This window comes from Acyrthosiphon pisum, chromosome A1 (assembly GCF_005508785.2).
Source record: "Acyrthosiphon pisum isolate AL4f chromosome A1, pea_aphid_22Mar2018_4r6ur, whole genome shotgun sequence".
NCBI lineage: Eukaryota > Metazoa > Arthropoda > Insecta > Hemiptera > Aphididae > Acyrthosiphon > Acyrthosiphon pisum.
Window position 1 is genome coordinate 13,265,467 of NC_042494.1, and position 8,491 is coordinate 13,273,957.

An 8,491-nucleotide genomic window follows, 5' to 3' on the forward strand; every position below is an offset into this window, starting at 1 on the left:
TGCTTCGTCTCCAAAATCAAGTTAGATTCTTATATATATAGATTATTATTATCTCACCTATTGAAAAAATTACAATCGTAAGGCTCAACTGCAGCAATCTATATAATTAGTAATAACAAAAAATACAATATACCTACTAAACTGTCAATAATAATAATTCGTAAATAAGCATATTTAATAAGATTTTTAGGCAAACATTTTTTATGTATGATTATTTTTTTTTAATGTTTTATTAATATCGACCGTTTTATAATTTATACTATATTAGCAGCAGTGTAACATTATAGCCAGTACGTGTCTAGAGTAACTGCAGGAATGGAAATAAGATTGCTATTGAATTTAATACCTGTTTAATACGAGTAGACCTTTTTTGGGAGTCAAGTAGTATATCCAGCCTAAAATTATCGTTTTTTTCATATTATAGAAAATTCGTGAAACAGTATATTACCAGAGTTCAATAATATGTACAGTTATTCCCTTACTTGCATAAGTTCGTTACCAGTTCGTCCAGCCGTTCACGTCAATTAATAGCAGTGTCGTGTACACAGACATTTCCAATGAAGGGTGGGGAGGAGGGAAATTTAAAATATATAATATTATATTATAATTTTTTTTTTAATAATTATAATTAGGTATTTGCTTATTCATTAAGAACTTTCGTAAAAAAATTGATGAGAAATAAGAAATATAATTACATTTATTAAAAACTACTGTTAAGACATTTTCACGTTTTTAAATATTGAAAAAAATGGCAAGGGAAGTTTAAACCTTCCATTTCAAGTATATATAAATGGTATAAAATTTTTTACCTGAGGTATCATAGCCCTAATTACTTAATGTGTTGTAAATAAAGTTATCTAACGAGAATTAATGAAAAAACCTTCTCTATGCACAAGTAATAATAATTTAACTTTTTGAGTGACGAAATCAGAAATAGGTATCATTTGGAGGGAGTGAGAGCATTGCAATCAGTCTTCGCTGCAATATATTTTCTGACTGAAATATCTTTTAATGTTCTCAAGTGAATTATACGATAATCATCAAATTTACTATACTACTATGCCTAAAGAAAAACCTATTAAGGGTACAAATAGTTCGTTTTAAATGTATTAATAAAATAACACTGATTTAAATTAAACTAATCTGGTGTAAATATATTCAGATAATGAACTTTTCAATAATTTGCTTTAAACGATTAAAATTTATTAAAATTGTTAAAATAATAAAAAAAGTAATAAAAATATTCTCATAACTTCACATAGATTTTACAAGTAACTTAATTGTGCTTATTTTAGTGTTTTTGTCTCTGGGTTGTATAAGATAACAAACAAACACTTTTTTAAAATTTAATTTATACAAAAGGCATGGTTTGTTTTTTTAAAAATTATTTATCAGACTGTTTTTATAACAATTGAATTTATCAAATATTTGTTATCAACGAGGCAACGTAAAAAAATATTTATACTATGTTTAAAACAAATATTATACTGAAAATTAGGTAAGACTGGTATGAGTATGTCAAGATCTTCTAAAATGAAATACGTATACACCACGTACAGACTGAAGTGGTTTTGAGTAAATACTTATGTCATAACTCATAACTTATGCAAATAGCTAATAAGTGAATGCGGTTGTCGGTGGAGCAAATTATATTAATAAACCATATTTTATATCATACAAAATATATATTAACGAGTTAGAATAATATTCTCAAATCCCATCGATAAGCATAACAAATATACCTATTGTATTTCATTTGTATGTTAAATAATTTACATATCTTATAGTAATTACCTGCAGGCGAATCTGCTATAATTATACCATAGATATTAATATAATTTTTATCTAAACTGTTAATTAATTATAATATGTTTTGATTTAATAAAAACTCGTTGTTCATACAATCTAGCATTAATTAACAAAATGTTTATTAAACATTTTAAGTTAGTAATTTTTGTCGGGCTTAGAATAGTTCTATAATATGTTTGATAGATAAGTTCTCTACAGACAGACATTGATTTTACTATTTGAATGTGATAGTTAATAATATCTAGATAATATTATCATTCATGAATCATGACGTATTATATATATTTTACATTAATATAGATTAAGGGATCTCAACACTCGTCTGTACATCAGCTGTACGAGCTGTATAAGTACAGAGGGTATTGGGTTAAAGTATAAGATATACAATCTCTTCAAAGATGACAGATGACAAAAATATGAACCCTTTAAAAACGCTGTCAGGCAATAGTATTTTCAATTTTGTAATCATAATTAGAAACTTTTATAAAAACCATTTGGTTTCAAAAGTAATTATGATTTCATTTTCATGGTTAGCTAGTTAGGTACATACATACATAACGTTAGAAATTGAATTACACATAGGTATCACAATCTATCAATTCAAGTAGGTATATGCTTAGAATGCCTAGGTATGGTAGACATTTATTTTTGTAAATTGTTAAGTACTTGTTAGGTTTGGTTATATCACAGAACAAACGGTTATATTTAATCAACACGCCTATAAAACACATTCATACCACAAAAATAAATTAATTATAATGACAAGACAATTTTGTTGACTAGAACAATTAATATTCTGTATTCTACAATTTTACATTATATAATTATACCTACAATATAGGTATAGGTGCCAAGTCCGTAAAAGTAAGACATTATAATCAATAATTTAATCAGGTTTTTGTTATAGTTTTATGTTATATAATGTTAAATAAATGCTAATAAGTGAATTATAATATAAGTAAATATTTTTGTAATTGTCACTGTTTGAGGATTATATGTAGTTTAAACTTTAAAGGTTATATTGTTTTAATATTTTTAACCAATTATACCTGAAGCCCTTTTTTAGTACTAACTAAATTATAATGTTAATTAAATAAGTAATTTTTTTTCTTATTATCAGTACTTTGCAGTACTCACTACTTTGCAAATTCGGAAACAAAACATTTTTTAAATTTCAACTATTCGTGGTTTCATTTGGGTTAAAAAAAAGTTTTAGTATAATTGTACTTACTTAATGAGTTTTTAATTTGTAAAAAAACTTTTTTTTAAATTTTTTAGAATCTTTTGATGGTTTTGTTAAGAAAAAATTAATTTCTACCTTGCTTAAAATAGTTTGAAAAATGTATACTAAAATAATACAATTTTATGTTCCAGATAAAGATATTCGTAAATACTGAACAACAGAACTTTGCAGTCCACGAACTCTGGAAAAACTGTTTATCATACACGTTAAAATATCGAATATCGATGTATCACCTATACATATTATATTAAAACAAAGTACGTTTATTATATATATGAGTGTACAAGATTGTTTTTTAGAATTTTAACTGTTGAAACTTATATAAGAATATTGAATATTGAGAAAATATAATCCAAAAATATAAAAGTAAGTGCATTTTTGGATTACAAAACATTTTAATTCCTTAAATAATATTTAAGTGAAACCCACAAATTGATTATATTGGTGCACCATTTATTTTTGATGTATAAAGTTCAAGTAACTTTATTCAAAATGTACTAATTAAAGTTTCACGGATAAGGTGGAGTAAAAAAACGAAAAGAAATATTAAAAACATTAAAAAATTACTCCATATCGAAATTAAAATAAATATAAAATAACGTATCTAGTATAATGTATTATTATACGTTGGTACTCATCCCCATGTAAAATTTTATTACCGAATTTACCTACATAAAAGATAAATTATAATTCTATAATGGTATACAAAAATGTACGTTAAACTTTTTACACTTTTTGTACCTTATTCATTATAGATAGTGACTAAACCGATAAAATATAATGATTTCTTTGATAGTAAAATATAATAAATTATATTAAAAATAATAAATGAGGTACATTAATTTGTTTTATCAAAAAAGAAGAAAACATAAACAAGTTGTCAATGTTGTCATAATGATGTTATGAATTTATGATAATATAAACATAATAATTAATAAATAATATTATCATAATGTGAGATAGGTGTTATCTTTTTTCTTCGTAATAGTATACCGAAAGAATTAAAATTAAAGATAATTTGTACAAGTGGAATACATTTTGAGGTCATTGAAATTTAACGGAGTAATGAACCATCCGTTTTGTCGATCATTGTTGACGATTTTATGGCGATGTCAAAATATTATGCGCGTGATAGTGATAACTAACGATAGTTGACTTGCACTATACCTATAATAGAAAACGATGTATGGGTATGACGTGTTGACGATCGATTTTTTATATAATACCTAAGTACGATTCCTATTATTTTTTATAACTAATCGCATAGTATATTTTAGATCTCCAGATATTCTTGTTCAGCACCTAGTATAATACTTAATGCTATTTATGATTAATTCTATGTGCGGTGTACCGCCGTAGAAGTCGTCCAGAGGTCTGGTCCTGGAGGTTAGGCCGATGGCCGTTGCATACAGGTACTGAAATACTCATTGTGAAAAACTATGCATTTTTGCCGTAGTAATACCTCGATAGCCAACGGGAACGTATTTGAAAAAAAAAATGCAATCATAATTTTAGTAGGTACATAACAGATTAGATACCTAACTGCTATGGATAAAATTTGATAATAATATTAATAACTTTATTTATATTGTTAATACGTATGAACCATTTATTATATAAATAAATACATAATAATTATATTATATTGAATTTCCAAGCCCCCTGGATCCGGGCCTGCACAGTTGGGTCGCCAACGAAAAATAGTTGGCTATATAGAAATCGTATAAAATGTATCAATCGTGGTATCTATAGGTAGGTCGTAGGTATATAATATGGTGTCACTCTAAACGGCATTTTTATCCACTATGCGTTCGACCACCCCCGCAGGCCCGCCTTTAGTCATACACAACAAGCGGGCCATCGTGCGTTCCTCTGCAGTATGATGGTATAATATTATAAAATTTGTATGATATTTTATCATAATAACAATATTGTTAGATCCATATAAATATAATACAATTATAGTAAATTGGTAATATTATATTATAATAACTAATAAGAATATTGTTTAGATCCGTATATAAAATATATAATAATACAATAGTAAATGGGTACTACACTTACCTATATCGAAGACAGACGAAATGGAAACGACAATCAACGAAACGGGAGCGCGGAACGGACGACTGTTGTAGTAATGGATTATTGCGATTGTATATAGTACGTATTATTGAAGTTATTAGCTATTACATAATATTATATGGACGTAAAACGACGCAACAGAGATGGCGAATGAAAAGAAAAACAACCGATAACTTGGCGAATTTTGGCGCGTGCGCGCACGGGATGGCGGGGGAGGATAGGCCTGCTCAGCGAATATCAACGCAGGTGGCTGGGGGAGAGGGGAAGGAGGGGGAAGCGAAAGAAAACCCGGTGATCCTCAGCACAGAGTGATACGATTTGTAATACAGCATGCGGCTGCACAACAATAATAATAATAATAATAACAAAAATAATAATAATATTATGTAGTAACAATAACGACAACAATAGTGATAATGATAATAATGATAATAATAAAAGTATACAATATTATCACGCGTACGGATGAGCGTCTTCTCACTCTCAAGGCGTGTCGACTGCACAAAGCACGACTACGGAGTGCGCGGCGCGTCGCCCAAGTTCAATGTCAAAAACGCGGTCGGCGCATCCCACCCCCTCGCCGCCGCGCTTACATCGGTAGCCGCCGACCGTGCAGCGTGACAGGGCTGCCGGCCGAACTTTTTTCACGGCGGCCCGCGCGCTGTGCACACATAATATAAGCACACTAATATTGTAGGCCCAAGACACAACACTCCGCGCGGTTCATCACGACGATCATATAGTACAACACAAATAATAACTATTTAATATTGTATTATTATTATTATAACGTTAAACTATCTCGACTTTCAACCACTCATAATATTATACTTATTAAGCATAATATTATAATGTGTAAATACCATCTGCGGATGTTATGCAGTCCTTAAGTCCTTAGTCCTCGGTTGTATAATATATTAATTAATATTATGTTAGAGAATCGAATCGTACCCACGTAATGATATTATTAAACAATTAAAACTATCAGCACAAAACGTTGTAATAACTATACCGATAATCGATGTTATACTATTATAATAATATTATATACTTGACCGTTTATATTATATTTCCCATGGTATTTTCCCATGGAAAATAAAAGTCGCAATTTTAACAGCTGTCTAAAATATGAAGCCTTGCTCATAGCCTAAATATTATGACCCTACCACCACTGAGTGTTTTTAATTTTTTCAGACTGTATATAATATTGGCTTCTAATGTATTATAATAATAATAAATATACTATACGTCTATACTCTTACCTATATTTATATAATACACAGTCAACAACCGTGTGGTGTCATATAGGTACTCATGGATGGGTTCGTTACACCATTATAATTCTCTATACTTTGAAGTGTAGAATCCTGTGATACACAGAGTGACCATTAATGTCTAATCAGCTTTACACTTATCAGTTATTATAATAACATACAAGATAATGATATTGTCGAGCTGTACAAATAGTACATAATATATTTTATATGCTGTGGTGTTGAAAATCGTCAGAGATGTGCCTTAACGTGATTCTTTCACCCAGGTTTCCCAAATATTAGAAGTTAGATTTTATTATTTTACAAACCTATATAAAAATAAGTGTTGTTACCAACTAAAATCAATAGTTACCAGCTTCATTATAACAAAAGACTTATGTCTTAGATTACTTAGTTAACCTACTTATAATGTTTAAAGTGATTTTTTTTTTTAATGTAATAGTAATATTAGTCTGAAATCTCAGCCAAAAAATGTCAGCTCTGAATGTATGATTTAAAATTTAAAATGATGCGTGTTACCTGCAGTTTCATCAGTTAGGTACTTCACGTTTTGCAAATTTAAATTTCACCGACTCGATAAAATATTTTATACTTTTATCTATACAATTATTACCTTTACTTTAAAATTGAATCAATATTAAATAAAAATTGTTATATAAATATGATCACATAAACATTATTATTTTATTTACTACCTATATGGTAAAATATTATTAATTTAATGGAAATTCAAAAGAGTTTGTATAAAATGCAGGTGTATACAACCGAGTATTAAAACGTAATATTATTAATAGTTCATTAATACACGAAAAGGATTAGGTAAACAAAGTGACTCATACTATTAATTACACACCGTCTATAATAATATTATTATTTGAAACTGTTTTAATAATTTTAAAATGTATATAGGTATACCTCAAGTACGTGTACATTTTAATATTAATGAAACATACGTAAAATATCCATCCGAATATTGGTCTTTGGTTATTTTTTAAGTGAGATGTTTAAAAATATCTTTAATTATTGATTAAAAAAAAGAGTCGATTAAACAAATATTTCAATCTAAATGTCAACTAGAAGCTTTTATTTGAAAGTTACGCTTTAAAACAATGTCAATATAGTTGATATTATAATCCGTAAACATATGTATATATTTTTACATAGCACAGACTCGATCATAGATCAAGAATCAATGTGATTTCAACTTTCGCGAGACGAGTTTTAAAATTAAAACGATTTTAATCCCTAAACACTATTTGTACACGATGTCATGGAAAACGTTAAAAATAATAAAAGATGGGCCAAATGTGAAAACCGTGCACGTTACACCAATCGCTCTGTAGTCTGAATAAGTTGGGTGTTGTGAAATTTCGTGTAACGTAGGCTTCCAACGATATTTCCAAGGTATATATACGGTTAAGATTATACTCCACGGTGGCATATAGGGTAAACGAAAAAATAAGTGTAGGGGTTGAACGGCGCTTGCGCCTGAGCTTTTTAGGGTGGCTTTTATGAGCGACCGAGAGGGGAATGCACTCACACACATACGAACATATACACGCACGCACGCACACACAGATGCAGACAAACGTGAATTCTATTTCTACTGCACAGTTCTCTCTGCTCCTATATATATCCATCTCTCATTCACCCCCATACACAACTCTCTCTTTCTCTCACTCTGTATTTCTTCACCACCTACTCTCAATCTGCACTTACTTTCTATCTCTCTCTCTCTTTTCCAACATCACTGTGCGTGTGTGCGCGCACCAATGTTGTAAGGAGGAATATTGCCAGGAGCTTGGCCCCTTATTAAACTCGCACCCTCTCGCCAAATACACATAACGGCCACGACGCTGCGCACATATAAATTATTCGGTCCCCATAATGAAGGGGGTGGAAATGGACTGGATCCCTTCGCAGTCGCCGCAGCAGTAGTGGGTTTTATCTGCGACGAGACGTTCTCTCCGGAACACCTGGGCTTGCCGTGATAATTTAACTTTGCGAAGAAATTTTAAAACGCACCTCTCCACCAACCCACTTGCAGCTCGCCGTTCGGTACTGCAGTTAGGATATTATGTAT

General features: G+C 29.7%; 1 protein-coding gene across 1 annotated transcript in view; it reads right to left on the reverse strand.

Annotated features, from left to right (window-relative positions):
* Window positions 1–5,458, reverse strand: part of LOC100166396 (brain tumor protein) — a 72,576-nt gene extending 67,118 nt beyond the window's left edge. The window contains exon 1 of the mRNA XM_029486697.1: window positions 5,117–5,458. The gene's annotated coding sequence lies outside the window, so the exon portion shown is untranslated. The remainder of the gene's footprint in view (window positions 1–5,116) is intronic.
* Window positions 5,459–8,491: the final 3,033 nt, after the last annotated feature.